This window comes from Taudactylus pleione, unplaced genomic scaffold, assembly GCF_031769625.1.
Source record: "Taudactylus pleione unplaced genomic scaffold, aTauple2 ptg000136l, whole genome shotgun sequence".
In the NCBI taxonomy this organism is placed as follows: Eukaryota; Metazoa; Chordata; class Amphibia; order Anura; family Myobatrachidae; genus Taudactylus; species Taudactylus pleione.
Window position 1 is genome coordinate 8855592 of NW_028284538.1, and position 27793 is coordinate 8883384.

Genomic DNA, 27793 nt, shown 5'->3' on the forward strand with positions numbered 1-27793 from the left:
TAACATTCTAACATTCTAATATACATTCTAACATCCATTATAACATTCTAACATACATTCTAACATTCTAATATACATTCTAACATCCATTATAACATTTTAACATACATTATAACATTATAATATAAATTCTAACATCCAATATAACATTCTAACATCCATTACAACATTCTAACATACATTATAACTTTCTAATATACATTCTAACATACAATATAACATTCTAACATCCATAATAACATAATAACATACATTCTAAAATTCTAATATACATTCTAGCATCCATTATAACATTCTAACATACATTATAACTTTCTAATATACATTCGAACATCCATTATAACATTCTAACATACATTATAACAATCTAATATACATTCTAACATCCATTATAACATTCTAACATCCATAATAACATTCTAACATACATTCTAACATTCTAATATACATTCTAACATCCATTATAACATTCTAACATCCATAATAACATTCTAACATACATTCTAACATTCTAATATACATTCTAACTTCCAATATAACATTCTAACATACATTCTAACATTCTAATATACATTTGTAACATCCATTATAACATTCTAACAGACATTCTAACATTCTAATATACATTCTAAAATCAATTATAACATTCTAACATCCATTTTAACATTCTAATATACATTATTACATCCACTATAATATTCTAACATCCATTATAACATTATAACATCCACTAAAACATTCTAATATACATTCTAACATCCATTATAACATTCTAACATACATTATAACATTCTAATATACATTCTAACATGCATTCTAACATACATTATAACATTCTAATATACATTATAACATCCATTATAACATTCTAACATCCATTCTAAAATTCTAATATACATTATAACATCCATTATAACATTCTAACATCCATTGTAACATTCTAACATACATTATAACATTCTAATATACATTCTAACATTCTAATATACATTTTAACATACATTATAACATTCTAATATACATCCTAATATCCATTATAACATAATAACATACATTATAACATTCTAATATACATTCTAACATCCATTATAACATTCTATCATACATTATAACAATCCAATATACATTCTAACATCCATTATAACATTCTATCATACATTATAACAATCAAAAATACATTCTAACATCCATTATAACATTCTAACATACATAATAACATTCTAACATACATTATAACATTCTAATATACATTCTAACATCCATAATAAAATTCTAACATACATGCTAACATTCTTCTCTACATTCTAACATTCTAATATACATTCTAACATCCATTATAACATTCTAACATCCATTCTAACATTCTAATATACATTCTAACATCAATTATAACATTCTAACATCCATTTTAATATTCTAATATACATTCTAACATCCATTATAATATTCTAGCATCCATTATAACATTCTAACATCCATTATAACATTCTTATATACATTCTAACATGCATTCTAACATACATTATAACATTCTAATTTACATTATAGCATCCATTATAACATTCTAACATCCATTCTAACATTTTAACATACATTATAACAATCTAATATACATTCTAACATCCATTATAACATTCTAACATACATTATAACATTCTAATATACATTCTAACATCCATTATAACATTCTAACATCCATAATAACATTCTAACATTCTAATATACATTCTAACATCCATTATAAAATTCTAACATACATTCTAACATTCTAATATACATTCTAACATCCATTTTAACATTCTAATATACATTATAACATACATTATAACATTCTAACATACATTATACCATGGTAACATACATTATAACATTCTAATATACATTCTAACATCCATTATAACATTCTAACATACATTATAACAATCTAAAATACATTCTAACATCCATTCTAACATTCTAACATACATTATAACAATCTATTATACATTCTAACATCCATTATAACATTCTAACCTACATTATAACATTCTAATATACATTCTAACATCCATTATAACATTCTAAAATCCATAATAACATTCTAACATTCTAATATACATTCTAACATCCATTATAACATTCTAACATACATTATAACATTCCAATATACATTCTAACATCCATTATAACATTCTAACATACACTATAACATTCTAACATACATTATAACATCCATTATAACATTCTAACATACATTATAACATTCTAACATACATTATAACATTCTAATATACATTCTAACATCCATTATAACATTTTAACATACATTATAACAATCTAATATACATTCTAACGTCCATTATAACATTCTAACATACATTATAACATTCTTATTTACATTCTAACATCCATTATAACATTCTAACAAACATTATAACTTTCTAATATACATTCTAACATACAATATAACATTCTAACATCCATAATAACATTCTAACATATATTCTAACATTATAATATGCATTCTAACATCCATTATAACATTCTAACATACATTATAACTTTATAATATACATTCTAACATCCATTATAACATTCTAACAAACATTCTAACATTCTAATATACATTCTAAAATCAATTATAACATTCTATCATCCATTTTAACATTCTAATATACATTATAACATCCACTATAATATTCTAACATCCATTATAACATTATAACATCCATTATAACTTTCTAATATACATTCTAACATCCATTATAACATTCTAACATACATTATAACATTCTAATATACATTCTAACATGCATTCTAACATACATTATAACATTATAATATACATTATAACATTCATTACAACATTCTAACATCCATTCTAAAATTCTAGTATACATTATAACATCCATTATAACATTCTAACATCCATTGTAACATTCTAACATACATTATAACATTCTAATATACATTCTAACATTATAATATACATTTTTACATACATTATAACATTCTAATATACATCCTAATATCCATTACAACATAATAACATACATTATAACAATCCAATATACATTCTAACATCCATTATAACATTCTATCATACATTATAACAATCTATTATACATTCTAACATCCATTATAACATTCTAACATACATTATAACATTCTAATATACATTCTAACATCCATTATAACATTCTAACATTCATAATAACATTCAAACATTCTAATATACATTCTAACATCCATTATAACATTCTAACATACATTCTAACATTCTAATATACATTTTAACATCCATTATAACATTTTAACATACATTATAACTTTCTAATATACATTCTAACATCCAATATAACATTCTAACATCCATAATAACATTCTAACAAACATTCTAACATTCCAATATACATTCTAACATCCATTATAACATTCTAACATACACTATAACATTCTAACATACATTATAACATTCTAATATACATTCTAACATCCATTATAACATTCTAACATACATTATTACAATCAAATATACATTCTAACATCCATTATAACAATCGAATATACATTCTAACATCCATTATAACATTCTAACATACATTATAACATTCTAATATACATTCTAACATCCATTATAACATTTTAACATACATTATAACATTCTAATATACACTATAACATCCATTATAACATTTTAACATACATTATAACTTTCTAATATACATTCTAACATCCATTATAACATTCTAACATACATTATAACATTCTAATATACATTCTAACATGCATTCTAACATACATTATAACATTATAATATACATTATAACATTCATTACAACATTCTAACATCCATTCTAAAATTCTAGTATACATTATAACATCCATTATAACATTCTAACATCCATTGTAACATTCTAACATACATTATAACATTCTAATATACATTCTAACATTATAATATACATTTTTACATACATTATAACATTCTAATATACATCCTAATATCCATTACAACATAATAACATACATTATAACAATCCAATATACATTCTAACATCCATTATAACATTCTATCATACATTATAACAATCTATTATACATTCTAACATCCATTATAACATTCTAACATACATTATAACATTCTAATATACATTCTAACATCCATTATAACATTCTAACATTCATAATAACATTCAAACATTCTAATATACATTCTAACATCCATTATAACATTCTAACATACATTCTAACATTCTAATATACATTTTAACATCCATTATAACATTTTAACATACATTATAACTTTCTAATATACATTCTAACATCCAATATAACATTCTAACATCCATAATAACATTCTAACAAACATTCTAACATTCCAATATACATTCTAACATCCATTATAACATTCTAACATACACTATAACATTCTAACATACATTATAACATTCTAATATACATTCTAACATCCATTATAACATTCTAACATACATTATTACAATCAAATATACATTCTAACATCCATTATAACAATCGAATATACATTCTAACATCCATTATAACATTCTAACATACATTATAACATTCTAATATACATTCTAACATCCATTATAACATTTTAACATACATTATAACATTCTAATATACACTATAACATCCATTATAACATTTTAACATACATTATAACTTTCTAATATACATTCTAACATCCAATATAACATTCTAACATCCATAATAACATTCAAACATACATTCTAACATTCCAATATACATTCTAACATCCATTATAACATTCTATCATACATTATAACATTCTAACATACATTATAGCATTCTAATATACATTCTAACATCTATTCTAACATTCTAACATACATTATAACAATCAAATATACATTCTAACATCCATTAAAACATTCTAACATACATTATAACAATCTAATATACATTCTAACATCCATTATAACATTCTAACATCCATAATAACATTCTAACATACATTCTAACATTCTAATATACATTCTAAAATCAATTATAACATTCTAACATCCATTTTAACATTCTAATATACATTATAACATCCATTATAACATTCTAACATACATTATAACATTCTAACATACATTATAACATTCTAATATACATTCTAACATCCATTATAACATTTTAACATACATTATAACAATCGAATATACATTCTAACGTCCATTATAACATTCTAACATACATTATAACATTCTAATATACATTCTAACATCCATTATAACATTCTAACAAACATTATAACTTTCTAATATACATTCTAACATACAATATAACATTCTAACATACATTATAACTTTATAATATACATTCTAACATCCATTATAACATTCTAACAAACATTCTAACATTCTAATATACATTCTAAAATCAATTATAACATTCTATCATCCATTTTAACATTCTAATATACATTATAACATCCACTATAATATTCTAACATCCATTATAACATTAATACATCCATTATAACTTTCTAATATACATTCTAACATCCATTATAACATTCTAACATACATTATAACATTATAATATACATTCTAACATGCATTCTAACATACATTATAACATTATAATATACATTATAACATCCACTATAACATTCTAACATACATTATAACATGGTAACATACATTATAACTTTCTAATATACATTCTAACATACATTATAACATTCTAACATACATTATAACAATCTAAAATACATTCTAACATCCATTATAACATTCTAACATACATCATAACATTCTAATATACATTCTAACATCCATTATAACATTCTAACATCCATAATAACATTCTAACATTCTAATATACATTCTAACATCCATTATAACATTCTAACATACATTCTAACATTCTAATATACATTCTAACATCCATTATAACATTTTAACATACATTATAACATTATAATATAAATTCTAACATCCAATATAACATTCTAACATCCATTACAACATTCTAACATACATTATAACTTTCTAATATACATTCTAACATCCATTATAACATTCTAACATCCATAATAACATTCTAACTTACATTCTAACATTCTAATATACATTCTAACTTCCAATGTAACATTCTAACATACATTCTAACATTCTAATATACATTTGTAACATCCATTATAACATTCTAACAGACATTCTAACATTCTAATATACATTCTAAAATCAATTATAACATTCTAACATCCATTTTAACATTCTAATATACATTATTACATCCACTATAATATTCTAACATCCATTATAACATTATAACATCCACTAATACATTCTAATATACATTCTAACATCCATTATAACATTCTAACATACATTATAACATTCTAATATACATTCTAACATGCATTCTAACATACATTATAACATTCTAATATACATTATAACATCCTTTATAACATTCTAACATCCATTCTAAAATTCTAATATACATTATAACATCCATTATAACATTCTAACATCCATTGTAACATTCTAACATACATTATAACATTCTAATATACATTCTAACATTCTAATATACATTTTAACATACATTATAACATTCTAATATACATCCTAATATCCATTATAACATAATAACATACATTATAACATTCTAATATACATTCTAACATCCATTATAACATTCTATCATACATTATAACAATCCAATATACATTCTAACATCCATTATAACATTCTATCATACATTATAACAATCAAAAATACATTCTAACATCCATTATAACATTCTAACATACATAATAACATTCTAACATACATTATAAAATTCTAATATATATTATAACATCCATAATAAAATTCTAACATACATGCTAACATTCTTCTCTACATTCTAACATTCTAATATACATTCTAACATCCATTATAACATTCTAACATCCATTCTAACATTCTAATATACATTCTAACATCAATTATAACATTCTAACATCCATTTTAATATTGTAATATACATTCTAACATCCATTATAATATTCTAGCATCCATTATAACATTCTAACATCCATTATAACATTCTTATATACATTCTAACATGCATTCTAACATACATTATAACATTCTAATTTACATTATAGCATCCATTATAACATTCTAACATCCATTCTAACATCCATTCTAACATTTTAACATACATTATAACAATCTAATATACATTCTAACATCCATTATAACATTCTAACATACATTATAACATTCTAATATACATTCTAACATCCATTATAACATTCTAACATCCATAATAACATTCTAACATTCTAATATACATTCTAACATCCATTATAAAATTCTAACATACATTCTAACATTCTAATATACATTCTAACATCCATTTTAACATTCTAATATACATTATAACATACATTATAACATTCTAACATACATTATACCATGGTAACATACATTATAACATTCTAATATACATTCTAACATCCATTATAACATTCTAACATACATTATAACAATCTAAAATACATTCTAACATCCATTCTAACATTCTAACATACATTATAACAATCTATTATACATTCTAACATCCATTATAACATTCTAACCTACATTATAACATTCTAATATACATTCTAACATCCATTATAACATTCTAAAATCCATAATAACATTCTAACATTCTAATATACATTCTAACATCCATTATAACATTCTAACATACATTATAACATTCCAATATACATTCTAACATCCATTATAACATTCTAACATACACTATAACATTCTAACATACATTATAACATTCTAATATACATTCTAACATCCATTATAACATTCTAACATACATTATTACAATCGAATATACATTCTAACATCCATTATAACAATCGAATATACATTCTAACATCCATTATAACATTCTAACATACATTATAACATTCTAATATACATTCTAACATCCATTATAACATTTTAACATACATTATAACATTCCAATATACATTCTAACATCCATTATAACATTCTATCATACATTATAACATTCTAACATACATTATAACAATCTACTATACATTTTAACATCCATTATAACATTCTAACATCCATAATAACATTCTAACAAACATTCTAACATTCTAATATACATTCTAACATCCATTATAACATTCTAACATACATTCTAACATTCTAATATACATTCTAAAATCAATTCTAACATTCTAACATCCATTTTAACATTCTAATATACATTATAACATCCATTATAACATTCTAACATACATTATAACATTCTAACATACATTATAACATTCTAATATACATTCTAACATCCATTATAACATTTTAACATACATTATAACAATCTAATATACATTCTAACGTCCATTATAACATTCTAACATACATTATAACATTCTAATATACATTCTAACATCCATTATAACATTCTAACAAACATTATAACTTTCTAATATACATTCTAACATACATTACAACATTCTAACATCCATAATAACATTCTAACATACATTCTAACATTCTAATATACATTCTAACATCCATTATAACATTCTAACATACATTATAACTTTATAATATACGTTCTAACATCCATTATAACATTCTAACAAACATTCTAACATTCTAATATACATTTTAAAATCAATTATAACATTCTATCATCCATTTTAACAATCTAATATACATTATAACATCCACTATAATATTCTTCATCCATTATAACATTATAACATCCATTATAACTTTCTAATATACATTCTAACATCCATTATAACATTCTAACATACATTATAACATTCTAATATACATTCTAACATGCATTCTAACATACATTATAACATTATAATATACATTATAACATCCATTATAACATTCTAACATCTATTCTAAAATTCTAATATACATTATAACATCCATTATAACATTCTAACATCCATTGTAACATTCTAACATACATTATAACATTCTAATATACATTCTAACATTATAATATACATTTTAACATACATTATAACATTCTAATATACAGCCTAATATCCATTACAACATAATAACATACATTATAACAATCCAATATACATTCTAACATCCATTATAACATTCTAACATACATTATAACAATCTATTATACATTCTAACATCCATTATAACATTATAACATACATTATAACATTCTAATATACATTCTAACATCCATTATAACATTCTAACATTCATAATAACATTCTAACATTCTAATATACATTATAACATCCATTATAACATTCTAACATCCATTGTAACATTCTAACATACATTATAACATTCTAATATACATTCTAACATTATAATATACATTTTAACATACATTATAACATTCTAATATACAGCCTAATATCCATTACAACATAATAACATACATTATAACAATCTATTATACATTCTAACATCCATTATAACATTCTAACATACATTCTAACATTCTAATATACATTTTAACATCCATTATAACATTTTAACATACATTATAACTTTCTAATATACATTATAACATTCTAATATACATTCTAACATCCATTATAACATTCTAACATACATTATTACAATCAAATATACATTCTAACATCCATTATAACAATCGAATATACATTCTAACATCCATTATAACATTCTAACATACATTATAACATTCTAATATACATTCTAACATCCATTATAACATTTTAACATACATTATAACATTCTAATATACACTCTAACATCCATTATAACATTTTAACATCCATTATAACTTTCTAATATACATTCTAACATCCATAAAAACATTCAAACATACATTCTAACATTCCAATATACATTCTAACATCCATTATAACATTCTATCATACATTATAACATTCTAACATACATTATAACATTCTAATATACATTCTAACATCCATTCTAACATTCTAACATACATTATAACAATCGAATATACATTCTAACATCCATTAAAACATTCTAACATACATTATAACAATCTAATATACATTCTAACATCCATTATAACATTCTAACATCCATAATAACATTCTAACATACATTCTAATATACATTCTAACATCCATTATAACATTCTAACATACATTCTAACATTCTAATATACATTCTAAAATCAATTATAACATTCTAACATCCATTTTAACATTCTAATATACATTATAACATCCATTATAACATTCTAACATACATTATAACATTCTAACATACATTATAACATTCTAATATACATTCTAACATCCATTATAACATTTTAACATACATTATAACAATCTAATATACATTCTAATGTCCATTATAACATTCTAACATACATTATAACATTCTAATATACATTCTAACATCCATTATAACATTCTAACAAACATTATAACTTTCTAATATACATTCTAACATACAATATAACATTCTAACATACATTATAACTTTATAATATACATTCTAACATCCATTATAACATTCTAACAAACATTCTAACATTCTAATATACATTCTAACATCCATTATAACATTTTAACATACATTATAACTTTATAATATAAATTCTAACATCCAATATAACATTCTAACATCCATTACAACATTCTAACATACATTATAACTTTCTAATATACATTCTAACATACAATATAACATTCTAACATCCATAATAACATAATAACATACATTCTAACATTCTAATATACATTCTAGCATTCATTATAACATTCTAACATACATTATAACTTTCTAATATACATTTGAACATCCATTATAACATTCTAACATACATTATAACATGGTAACATACATTATAACTTTCTAATATACATTCTAACATCCATTATAACATTCTAACATACATTATAACAATCTAAAATACATTCTAACATCCATTATAACATTCTAACATACATATTAACATTCTAACATACATTCTAACATTCTAATATACATTCTAACATCCATAATAACATTCTAACATACATGCTAACATTCTAACATACATTCTAACATCCATTATGACATTCTAACATCCATACTAACATTCTAATATACATTATAACTTCAATTATAACTTTCTAACATCCATTTTAATATTCTAATATACATTCTAACATCCATTATAACATTCTAATATACATTCTAACATGCATTCTCACATACATTATAACATTCTAATATACATTATAGCATCCATTATAACATTCTAACATCCATTCTAACATTCTAATATACATTATAACATCCAATCTAACATTCTAACATGCATTACAACATTCTAATATACATTCTAATATCCATTATAACATTCTAACATACAATATAACATTCTAACATACATTATAACAATCTAATATACATTACAACATCCATTATAACATTCTAACATACATTATAACATTCTAATATACATTCTAATATCCATTCTAACATTCTAACATACATTATAACATTCTAATATACATTCTAACATTCATTATAACATATACCATACATTATAACAATCTAATATACATTCTAACATCCATTATAACATTCTAACATACATTCTAACATTCTAATATACATTCTAATATCCATTATAATATTCTAACATACATTTTAACATTCTAATATACATTTTAACATCCATTATAACATATACCATACATTATAACAATCTAATAAACATTCTAACATCCATTATAACATTCTAACATACATTTTAACATTCTAATATACATTCTAACATCCATTATAACATTCTATCATACATTATAACATTCTAGTATACATTCTAACGTCCAAAATAACATTCTAACATCCATAATAACATTCTAACATACATTCTAACATTCTAATATACATTCTAACATCCATAATAACATTCTAACATACATTCTAACTTTCTAATATAATTTCTAACATCCATTATAACATTCTAACATACATTCTAACATTCTAATATTCATTCTAAAATCAATTATACATTCTAACATCCATTTTAACATTCTAATATACATTATAACATCCATTATAATATTCTAACATCCATTATAACATACTAACATATATTATAACATTCTAATATACATTCTAACATTCATTATAACATTCTAACATACATTATAACATTCTTATGTACATTCTAACATGCATTCTAACATACATTATAACATTCTAATATACATTATAACATCCATTATAACATTCTAACATCCATTCTAAAATTCTAATATACATTATAACATCCATTATAACATTCTAACATCCAATGTAACATTCTAACATACATTATAACATTTTAATATACATTCTAACATTCTAATATACATTCGAACATACATAATAACATTCTAATATACATTCTAATATCCATTATAACATAATAACATACATTATAACATTCTAATATACATTCTAACATCCATTATAACATTCTATCATACTGTATAACAATCCAATATACATTCTAACATCCATTATAACATTCTAACATACATTATAACATGGTAACATACATTATAACTTTCTAATATACATTCTAACATCCATTATAACATTCTAACATACATTATAACAATCTAAAATACATTCTAACATCCATTATAACATTCTAACATACATATTAACATTCTAACATACATTCTAACATTCTAATATACATTCTAACATCCATAATAACATTCTAAAATACATGCTAACATTCTAACATACATTCTAACATCCATTATGACATTCTAACATCCATACTAACATTCTAATATACATTATAACTTCATTTATAACTTTCTAACATCCATTTTAATATTCTAATATACATTCTAACATCCATTATAACATTCTAATATACATTCTAACATGCATTCTCACATACATTATAACATTCTAATATACATTATAGCATCCATTATAACATTCTAACATCCATTCTAACATTCTAATATACATTATAACATCCAATATAACATTTTTAACATGCATTACAACATTCTAATATACATTCTAATATCCATTATAACATTCTAACATACAATATAACATTCTAACATACATTATAACAATCTAATATACATTACAACATCCACTATAACATTCTAACATACATTATAACATTCTAATATACATTCTAACATGCATTCTAACATACATTATAACATTCTAATATACATTATAACATCCATTATATCATTCTAACATCCATTCTAAAATTCTAATATACATTATAACATCCATTATAACATTCTAACATCCATTGTAACATTCTAACATACATTATAACATTCTAATATACATTCTAACATTCTAATATACATTTTAACATACATTATAAAATTCTAATATACATCCTAATATCCATTATAACATAATAACATACATTATAACATTCTAATATACATTCTAACATCCATTATAACATTCTATCATACATTATAACAATCCAATATACATTCTAACATCCATTATAACATTCTAACATACATTATAACAATCAAAAATACTTTCTAACATCCATTATAACATTCTAACATACATAATAACATTCTAACATACATTCTAACATTCTAATATACATTCTAACATCCATAATAACATTCTAACATACATGCTAACATTCTTCTCTACATTCTAACATTTTAATATACATTCTAACATCCATTATAACATTCTAACATCCATTCTAACATTCTAATATACATTCTAACATCAATTATAACATTCTAACATCCATTTTAATATTCTAATATACATTCTAACATCCATTATAATATTCTAGCATCCATTATAACATTCTAAAATCCATTATAACATTCTTATATACATTCTAACATGCATTCTAACATACATTATAACATTATAATTTACATTATAGCATCCATTATAACATTCTAACATCCATTCTAACATTTTAACATACATTATAACAATCTAATATACATTCTAACATCCATTATAACATTCTAACATACATTATAACATTCTAATATACATTCTAACATCCATTATAACATTCTATCATACTGTATAACAATCCAGTATACATTCTAACATCCATTATAACATTCTAACATACATTATAACATGGTAACATACATTATAACTTTCTAATATACATTCTAACATCCATTATAACATTCTAACATACATTATAACAATCTAAAATACATTCTAACATCCATTATAACATTCTAACATACATATTAACATTCTAACATACATTCTAACATTCTAATATACATTCTAACATCCATAATAACATTCTAACATACATGCTAACATTCTAACATACATTCTAACATCCATTATGACATTCTAACATCCATACTAACATTCTAATATACATTATAACTTCAATTATAACTTTCTAACATCCATTTTAATATTCTAATATACATTCTAACATCCATTATAACATTCTAATATACATTCTAACATGCATTCTCACATACATTATAACATTCTAATATACATTATAGCATCCATTATAACATTCTAACATCCATTCTAACATTCTAATATACATTATATCATCCAATATAACATTCTAACATGCATTACAACATTCTAATATACATTCTAATATCCATTATAACATTCTAACATACAATATAACATTCTAACATACATTATAACAATCTAATATACATTACAACATCCATTATAACATTCTAACATACATTATAACATTCTAATATACATTCTAATATCAATTCTAACATTCTAACATACATTATAACATTCTAATATACATTCTAACATCCATTATAAAATATACCATACATTATAACAATCTAATATACATTCTAACATCCATTATAACATTCTAACATACATTATAACTTTCTAATATACATTCTAACATCCATTATAACATTCTAACATACATTATAACATTCTAATATACATTCTAACATCCATTATAACATTCTAACATACATTATAACATTCTAATATACATTCTAACATCCATTATAACATTCTAACATACATTATAACAATCTAATATACATTCTAACATCCATTATAACATTCTCACATACATTATAACATTCTAATATACATTCTAACATCCATTATAACATTCTAACATCCATAATAACATTCTAACATTATAATATACATTATAACATCCATTATAACATTCTAACATACATTCTAACATTCTAATATACATTCTAAAATCATTTATAACATTCAAACATCCATTTTAACATTCTAATATACATTATAACATCCACTATAACATTCTAACTTACATTATAACATGGTAACATACATTATAACATTCTAATATACATTCTAACATCCATTATAACATTCTAACATACATTATAACAATCTAAAATACATTCTAACATCCATTATAACATTCTAACATACATCATAACATTCTAATATACATTCTAACATCCAATATAACATTCTAACATCCATAATAACATTCTAACATTCTAATATACATTCTAACATCCATTATAACATTCTAACATACATTCTAACATTCTAATATACATACTAACATCCATTATAACATTTTAACATACATTATAACTTTATAATATAAATTCTAACATCCAATATAACATTCTAACATCCATTACAACATTCTAACATACATTATAACTTTCTAATATACATTCTAACATACAATATAACATTCTAACATCCATAATAACATAATAACATACATGCTAACATTCTAATATACATTCTAGCATCCATTATAACATTCTAACATACATTATAACTTTCTAATATACATTTGAACATCCATTATAACATTCTAACATACATTATAACAATCTAATATACATTCTAACATCCATTATAACATTCTAACATCCATAATAACATTCTAACATACATTCTAACATTCTAATATACATTCTAACATCCATTCTAACATTCTAACATCCATAATAACATTCTAACATACATTCTAACATTCTAATATACATTCTAACTTCCAATATAACATTCTAACATACATTCTAACATTCTAATATACATTAGTAACATCCATTATAACATTCTAACATCCATTATAACATTATAACATCCACTAAAACATTCTAATATACATTCTAACATCCATTATAACATTCTAACATACATTATAACATTCTAATATACATTCTAACATGCATTCTAACATACATTATAACATTCTAATATACATTATAACATCCATTATAACATTCTAACATCCATTCTAAAATTCTAATATACATTATAACATCCATTATAACATTCTAACATCCATTGTAACATTCTAACATACAATATAACATTCTAATATACATTCTAACATTCTAATATACATTTTAACATACATTATAAAATTCTAATATACATCCTAATATCCATTATAACATAATAACATACATTATAACATTCTAATATACATTCTAACATCCATTATAACATTCTAACATACATAATAACATTCTAACATACATTCTAACATTCTAATATACATTCTAACATCCATAATAACATTCTAACATACATGCTAACATTCTTCTCTACATTCTAACATTCTAATATACATTCTAACATCCATTATAACATTCTAACATCCATTCTAACATTATAATATTCATTCTAACATCAATTATAACATTCTAACATCCATTTTAATATTCTAATATACATTCTAACATCCATTATAATATTCTAGCATCCATTATAAAATTCTAACATCCATTATAACATTCTTATATACATTCTAACATGCATTCTAACATACATTATAACATTCTAATTTACATTATAGCATCCATTATAACATTCTAACATCCATTTTAACATTTTAACATACATTATAACAGTCTAATATACATTCTAACATCCATTATAACATTCTAACATACATTATTACATTCTAATATACATTCTAACATCCATTATAACATTCTAACATCCATAATAACATTGTAACATTCTAATATACATTCTAACATCCATTATAAAATTCTAACATACATTCTAACATTCTAATATACATTCTAACATCCATTTTAACATTCTAATATACATTATAACATACATTATAACATTCTAACATACATTATAACATGATAACATACATTATAACATTCTAATATACATTCTAACATCCATTATAACATTCTAACATACATTATAACAATCTAAAATACATTCTAACATCCATTCTAACATTCTAACATACATTATAACAATCTATTATACATTCTAACATCCATTATAACATTCTAACCTACATTATAACATTCTAATATACATTCTAACATCCATTATAACATTCTAACATCCATAATATCATTCTAACATTCTAATATACATTCTAACATCCATTATTGCATTCTAACATACATTATAACATTCCAATATACATTCTAACATCCATTATAACATTCTAACATACACTATAACATTCTAACATCCATTATAACATTCTAATATACATTCTAACATCCATTATAACATTCTAACATACATTATTACAATCGAATATACATTCTAACATCCATTATAACAATCGAATATACATTCTAACATCCATTATAACATTCTAACATACATTATAACATTCTAATATACATTCTAACATCCATTATAACATTTTAACATACATTATAACATTCTAATATACACTCTAACATCCATTATAACATTTTAACATACATTATAACTTTCTAATATACATTCTAACATCCAATATAACATTCTAACATCCATAATAACATTCAAACATACATTCTAACATTCCAATATACATTCTAACATCCATTATAACATTCTAACATACATTCTAACATTCTAATATACATTCTAAAATCAATTATAACATTCTAACATCCATTTTAACATTCTAATATACATTATAACATCCATTATAACATTTTAACATACATTATAACAATCTAATATACATTCTAATGTCCATTATAACATTCTAACATACATTATAACATTCTTATTTACATTCTAACATCCATTATAACATTCTAACAAACATTATAACTTTGTAATATACCTTCTAACATACAATATAACATTCTAACATCCATAATAACATTCTAACATATATTCTAACATTCTAATATACATTCTAACATCCATTATAATATTCTAACATACATTATAACTTTATAATATACATTCTAACATCCATTATAACATTCTAACAAACATTCTAACATTCTAATATACATTCTAAAATCAATTATAACATTCTATCATCCATTTTAACATTCTAATATACATTATAACATCCACTATAATATTCTAACATCCATTATAACATTATAACATCCATTATAACTTTCTAATATACATTCTAACATCCATTATAACATTCTAACATACATTATAACATTCTAATATACATTCTAACATGCATTCTAACATACATTATAACATTATAATATACATTATAACATCCATTATAACATTCTAACATCCATTCTAAAATTCTAATATACATTATAACATCCATTATAACATTCTAACATCCATTGTAACATTCTAACATACATTATAACATTCTAATATACATTCTAACATTATAATATACATTTTAACATACATTATAACATTCTAATATACATCCTAATATCCATTACAACATAATAACATACATTATAACAATCCAATATACATTCTAACATCCATTATAACATTCTATCATACATTATAACAATCTATTATACATTCTAACATCAATTATAACATTCTAACATACATTATAACATTCTAATATACATTCTAACATCCATTATAACATTCTAACATTCATAATAACATTCGAACATTCTAATATACATTCTAACATCCATTATAACATTCTAACATACATTCTAACATTCTAATATACATTTTAACATCCATTATAACATTTTAACATACATTATAACTTTCTAATATACATTCTAACATCCAATATAACATTCTAACATCCATGATAACATTCTTACAAACATTCTAACATTCCAATATACATTCTAACATCCATTATAACATTCTAACATACACTATAACATTCTAACATACATTATAACATTCTAATATACATTCTAACATCCATTATAACATTCTAACATACATTATTACAATCAAATATACATTCTAACATCCATTATAACAATCGAATATACATTCTAACATCCATTATAACATTCTAACATACATTATAACATTCTAATATACATTCTAACATCCATTATAACATTTTAACATACATTATAACATTCTAATATACACTCTAACATCCATTATAACATTTTAACATCCAATTTAACATTCTAACATCCATAATAACATTCAAACATACATTCTAACATTCCAATATACATTCTAACATCCATTATAACATTCTATCATACATTATAACATTCTAACATACATTATAGCATTCTAATATACATTCTAACATCCATTCTAACATTCTAACATACATTATAACAATCAAATATACATTCTAACATCCATTAAAACATTCTAACATACATTATAACAATCTAATATACATTCTAACATCCATTATAACATTCTAACATCCATAGTAACATTCTAACATACATTCTAACATTCTAATATACATTCTAAAATCAATTATAACATTCTAACATCCATTTTAACATTCTAATATACATTATAACATCCATTGTAACATTCTAACATACATTATAACATTCTAATATACATTCTAACATTCTAATATACATTTTAACATACATTATAAAATTCTAATATACATCCTAATATCCATTATAACATAATAACATACATTATAACATTCTAATATACATTCTAACATCCATTATAACATTCTATCATACATTATAACTATCCAATATACATTATAACATCCATTATAACATTCTAACATACATTATAACAATCAAAACTACATTCTAACATCCATTATAACATTCTAACATACAAAATAACATTCTAACATACATTCTAACATTCTAATATACATTCTAACATCCATAATAACATTCTAACATACATGCTAACATTCTTCTCTACATTCTAACATTCTAATATACATTCTAACATCCATTATAACATTCTAACATCCATTATAACATTCTAATATTCATTCTAACATCAATTATAACATTCTAACATCCATTTTAATATTCTAAAATACATTCTAACATCCATTATAATATTCTAGCATCCATTATAAAATTCTAACATCCATTATAACATTCTTATATACATTCTAACATGCATTCTAACATACATTATAACATTCTAATTTACATTATAGCATCCATTATAACATTCTAACATCCATTCTAACATTTTAACATACATTATAACAGTCTAATATACATTCTAACATCCATTATAACATTCTAACATACATTATAACATTCTAATATACATTCTAACATCCATTATAACATTCTAACATCCATAATAACATTCTAACATACATTATTACAATCAAATATACATTCTAACATCCATTATAACAATCGAATATACATTCTAACATCCATTATAACATTCTAACATACATTATAACATTCTAACATACATTATAACATTCTAATATACACTCTAACATCCATTATAACATTTTAACATCCAATATAACATTCTAACATCCATAATAACATTCAAACATACATTCTAACATTCCAATATACATTCTAACATCCATTATAACATTCTATCATACATTATAACATTCTAACATACATTATAGCATTCTAATATACATTCTAACATCCATTCTAACATTCTAACATACATTTTAACAATCAAATATATATTCTAACATCCATTAAAACATTCTAACATACATTATAACAATCTAATATACATTCTAACATCCATTATAACATTCTAACATCCATAGTAACATTCTAACATACATTCTAACATTCTAATATACATTCTAAAATCAATTATAACATTCTAACATCCATTTTAACATTCTAATATACATTATAACATCCATTGTAACATTATAACATACATTATAACATTCTAATATACATTCTAACATCCATTATAACATTCTAACATACATAATAACATTCTAACATACATTCTAACATTCTAATATACATTCTAACATCCATAATAACATTCTAACATACATGCTAACATTCTTCTCTACATTCTAACATTCTAATATACATTCTAACATCCATTATAACATTCTAACATCCATTCTAACATTATAATATTCATTCTAACATCAATTATAACATTCTAACATCCATTTTAATATTCTAATATACATTCTAACATCCATTATAATATTCTAGCATCCATTATAAAATTCTAACATCCATTATAACATTCTTATATACATTCTAACATGCATTCTAACATACATTATAACATTCTAATTTACATTATAGCATCCATTATTACATTCTAACATCCATTTTAACATTTTAACATACATTATAACAGTCTAATATACATTCTAACATCCATTATAACATTCTAACATACATTATTACATTCTAATATACATTCTAACATCCATTATAACATTCTAACATCCATAATAACATTGTAACATTCTAATATACATTCTAACATCCATTATAAAATTCTAACATACATTCTAACATTCTAATATACATTCTAACATCCATTTTAACATTCTAATATACATTATAACATACATTATAACATTCTAACATACATTATAACATGATAACATACATTATAACATTCTAATATACATTCTAACATCCATTATAACATTCTAACATACATTATAACAATCTAAAATACATTCTAACATCCATTCTAACATTCTAACATACATTATAACAATCTATTATACATTCTAACATCCATTATAACATTCTAACCTACATTATAACATTCTAATATACATTCTAACATCCATTATAACATTCTAACATCCATAATATCATTCTAACATTCTAATATACATTCTAACATCCATTATTGCATTCTAACATACATTATAACATTCCAATATACATTCTAACATCCATTATAACATTCTAACATACACTATAACATTCTAACATCCATTATAACATTCTAATATACATTCTAACATCCATTATAACATTCTAACATACATTATTACAATCGAATATACATTCTAACATCCATTATAACAATCGAATATACATTCTAACATCCATTATAACATTCTAACATACATTATAACATTCTAATATACATTCTAACATCCATTATAACATTTTAACATACATTATAACATTCTAATATACACTCTAACATCCATTATAACATTTTAACATACATTATAACTTTCTAATATACATTCTAACATCCAATATAACATTCTAACATCCATAATAACATTCAAACATACATTCTAACATTCCAATATACATTCTAACATCCATTATAACATTCTATCATACATTATAACATTCTAACATACATTATAACAATCTACTATACATTTTAACATCCATTATAACATTCTGACATCCATAATAACATTCTAACATACATTCTAACATTCTAATATACATTCTAACATCCATTATAACATTCTAACATACATTCTAACATTCTAATATACATTCTAATATCAATTATAACATTCTAACATCCATTTTAACATTCTAATATACATTATAACATCCATTATAACATTTTAACATACATTATAACAATCTAATATACATTCTAATGTCCATTATAACATTCTAACATACATTATAACATTCTTATTTACATTCTAACATCCATTATAACATTCTAACAAACATTATAACTTTGTAATATACATTCTAACATACAATATAACATTCTAACATCCATAATAACATTCTAACATATATTCTAACATTCTAATATACATTCTAACATCCATTATAATATTCTAACATACATTATAACTTTATAATATACATTCTAACATCCATTATAACATTCTAACAAACATTCTAACATTCTAATATACATTCTAAAATCAATTATAACATTCTATCATCCATTTTAACATTCTAATATACATTATAACATCCACTATAATATTCTAACATCCATTATAACATTATAACATCCATTATAACTTTCTAATATACATTCTAACATCCATTATAACATTCTAACATACATTATAACATTCTAATATACATTCTAACATGCATTCTAACATACATTATAACATTATAATATACATTATAACATCCATTATAACATTCTAACATCCATTCTAAAATTCTAATATACATTATAACATCCATTATAACATTCTAACATCCATTGTAACATTCTAACATACATTATAACATTCTAATATACATTCTAACATTATAATATACATTTTAACATACATTATAACATTCTAATATACATCCTAATATCCATTACAACATAATAACATACATTATAACAATCCAATATACATTCTAACATCCATTATAACATTCTATCATACATTATAACAATCTATTATACATTCTAACATCAATTATAACATTCTAACATACATTATAACATTCTAATATACATTCTAACATCCATTATAACATTCTAACATTCATAATAACATTCGAACATTCTAATATACATTCTAACATCCATTATAACATTCTAACATACATTCTAACATTCTAATATACATTTTAACATCCATTATAACATTTTAACATACATTATAACTTTCTAATATACATTCTAACATCCAATATAACATTCTAACATCCATGATAACATTCTTACAAACATTCTAACATTCCAATATACATTCTAACATCCATTATAACATTCTAACATACACTATAACATTCTAACATACATTATAACATTCTAATATACATTCTAACATCCATTATAACATTCTAACATACATTATTACAATCAAATATACATTCTAACATCCATTATAACAATCGAATATACATTCTAACATCCATTATAACATTCTAACATACATTATAACATTCTAATATACATTCTAAAATCCATTATAACATTTTAACATACATTATAACATTCTAATATACACTCTAACATCCATTATAACATTTTAACATCCAATTTAACATTCTAACATCCATAATAACATTCAAACATACATTCTAACATTCCAATATACATTCTAACATCCATTATAACATTCTATCATACATTATAACATTCTAACATACATTATAGCATTCTAATATACATTCTAACATCCATTCTAACATTCTAACATACATTATAACAATCAAATATACATTCTAACATCCATTAAAACATTCTAACATACATTATAACAATCTAATATACATTCTAACATCCATTATAACATTCTAACATCCATAGTAACATTCTAACATACATTCTAACATTCTAATATACATTCTAAAATCAATTATAACATTCTAACATCCATTTTAACATTCTAATATACATTATAACATCCATTGTAACATTCTAACATACATTATAACATTCTAATATACATTCTAACATTCTAATATACATTTTAACATACATTATAAAATTCTAATATACATCCTAATATCCATTATAACATAATAACATACATTATAACATTCTAATATACATTCTAACATCCATTATAACATTCTATCATACATTATAACTATCCAATATACATTATAACATCCATTATAACATTCTAACATACATTATAACAATCAAAACTACATTCTAACATCCATTATAACATTCTAACATACAAAATAACATTCTAACATACATTCTAACATTCTAATATACATTCTAACATCCATAATAACATTCTAACATACATGCTAACATTCTTCTCTACATTCTAACATTCTAATATACATTCTAACATCCATTATAACATTCTAACATCCATTATAACATTCTAATATTCATTCTAACATCAATTATAACATTCTAACATCCATTTTAATATTCTAAAATACATTCTAACATCCATTATAATATTCTAGCATCCATTATAAAATTCTAACATCCATTATAACATTCTTATATACATTCTAACATGCATTCTAACATACATTATAACATTCTAATTTACATTATAGCATCCATTATAACATTCTAACATCCATTCTAACATTTTAACATACATTATAACAGTCTAATATACATTCTAACATCCATTATAACATTCTAACATACATTATAACATTCTAATATACATTCTAACATCCATTATAACATTCTAACATCCATAATAACATTCTAACATACATTATTACAATCAAATATACATTCTAACATCCATTATAACAATCGAATATACATTCTAACATCCATTATAACATTCTAACATACATTATAACATTCTAATATACACTCTAACATCCATTATAACATTTTAACATCCAATATAACATTCTAACATCCATAATAACATTCAAACATACATTCTAACATTCCAATATACATTCTAACATCCATTATAACATTCTATCATACATTATAACATTCTAACATACATTATAGCATTCTAATATACATTCTAACATCCATTCTAACATTCTAACATACATTTTAACAATCAAATATATATTCTAACATCCATTAAAACATTCTAACATACATTATAACAATCTAATATACATTCTAACATCCATTATAACATTCTAACATCCATAGTAACATTCTAACATACATTCTAACATTCTAATATACATTCTAAAATCAATTATAACATTCTAACATCCATTTTAACATTCTAATATACATTATAACATCCATTGTAACATTATAACATACATTATAACATTCTAATATACATTCTAACATTCTAATATACATTTTAACATACATTATAAAATTCTAATATACATCCTAATATCCATTATAACATAATAACATACATTATAACATTCTAATATACATTCTAACATCCATTATAACATTCTATCATACATTATAACTATCCAATATACATTATAACATCCATTATAACATTCTAACATACATTATAACAATCAAAACTACATTCTAACATCCATTATAACATTCTAACATACAAAATAACATTCTAACATACATTCTAACATTCTAATATACATTCTAACATCCATAATAACATTCTAACATACATGCTAACATTCTTCTCTACATTCTAACATTCTAATATACATTCTAACATCCATTATAACATTCTAACATCCATTCTAACATTCTAATATTCATTCTAACATCAATTATAACATTCTAACATCCATTTTAATATTCTAATATACATTCTAACATCCATTATAATATTCTAGCATCCATTATAAAATTCTAACATCCATTATAACATTCTTATATACATTCTAACATGCATTCTAACATACATTATAACATTCTAATTTACATTATAGCATCCATTATAACATTCTAACATCCATTCTAACATTTTAACATACATTATAACAGTCTAATATACATTCTAACATCCATTATAACATTCTAACATACATTATAACATTCTAATATACATTCTAACATCCATTATAACATTCTAACATCCATAATAACATTCTAACATTCTAATATACATTATAACATCCATTATAAAATTCTAACATACATTCTAACATTCTAATATACATTCTAACATCCATTTTAACATTCTAATATACATTATAACATACATTATAACATTCTAACATACATTATAACATGGTAACATACATTATAACATTCTAATATACATTCTAACATCCATTAAAACATTCTAACATACATTATAACAATCTAAAATACATTCTAACATCCATTCTAACATTCTAACATACATTATAACAATTTATTATACATTCTAACATCCATTATAACATTCTAACATCCATAATAACATTCTAACATTCTAATATACATTCTAACATCCATTATAACATTCTAACATACATTCTAACATTCTAAAAAAACATTCTAACATCCATTATAACATTTTAACATACATTATAACATTATAATATAAATTCTAACATCCAATATAACATTCTAACATCCATTACAACATTCTAACATACATTATAACTTTCTAATATACATTCTAACATACAATATAACATTCTAACATCCATAATAACATAATAACATACATTCTAACATTCTAATATACATTCTAGCATCCATTATAACATTCTAACATACATTATAACTTTCTAATATACATTCGAACATCCATTATAACATTCTAACATACATTATAACAATCTAATATACATTCTAACATCCATTATAACATTCTAACATCCATAATAACATTCTAACATACATTCTAACATTCTAATATACATTCTAACATCCATTATAACATTCTAACATCCATAATAACATTCTAACATACATTCTAACATTCTAATATACATTCTAACTTCCAATATAACATTCTAACATACATTCTAACATTCTAATATACATTTGTAACATCCATTATAACATTCTAACAGACATTCTAACATTCTAATATACATTCTAAAATCAATTATAACATTCTAACATCCATTTTAACATTCTAATATACATTATTACATCCACTATAATATTCTAACATCCATTATAACATTATAACATCCACTAAAACATTCTAATATACATTCTAACATCCATTATAACATTCTAACATACATTATAACATTCTAATATACATTCTAACATGCATTCTAACATACATTATAACATTCTAATATACATTATAACATCCATTATAACATTCTAACATCCATTCTAAAATTCTAATATACATTATAACATCCATTATAACATTCTAACATCCATTGTAACATTCTAACATACATTATAACATTCTAATATACATTCTAACATTCTAATATACATTTTAACATACATTATAACATTCTAAT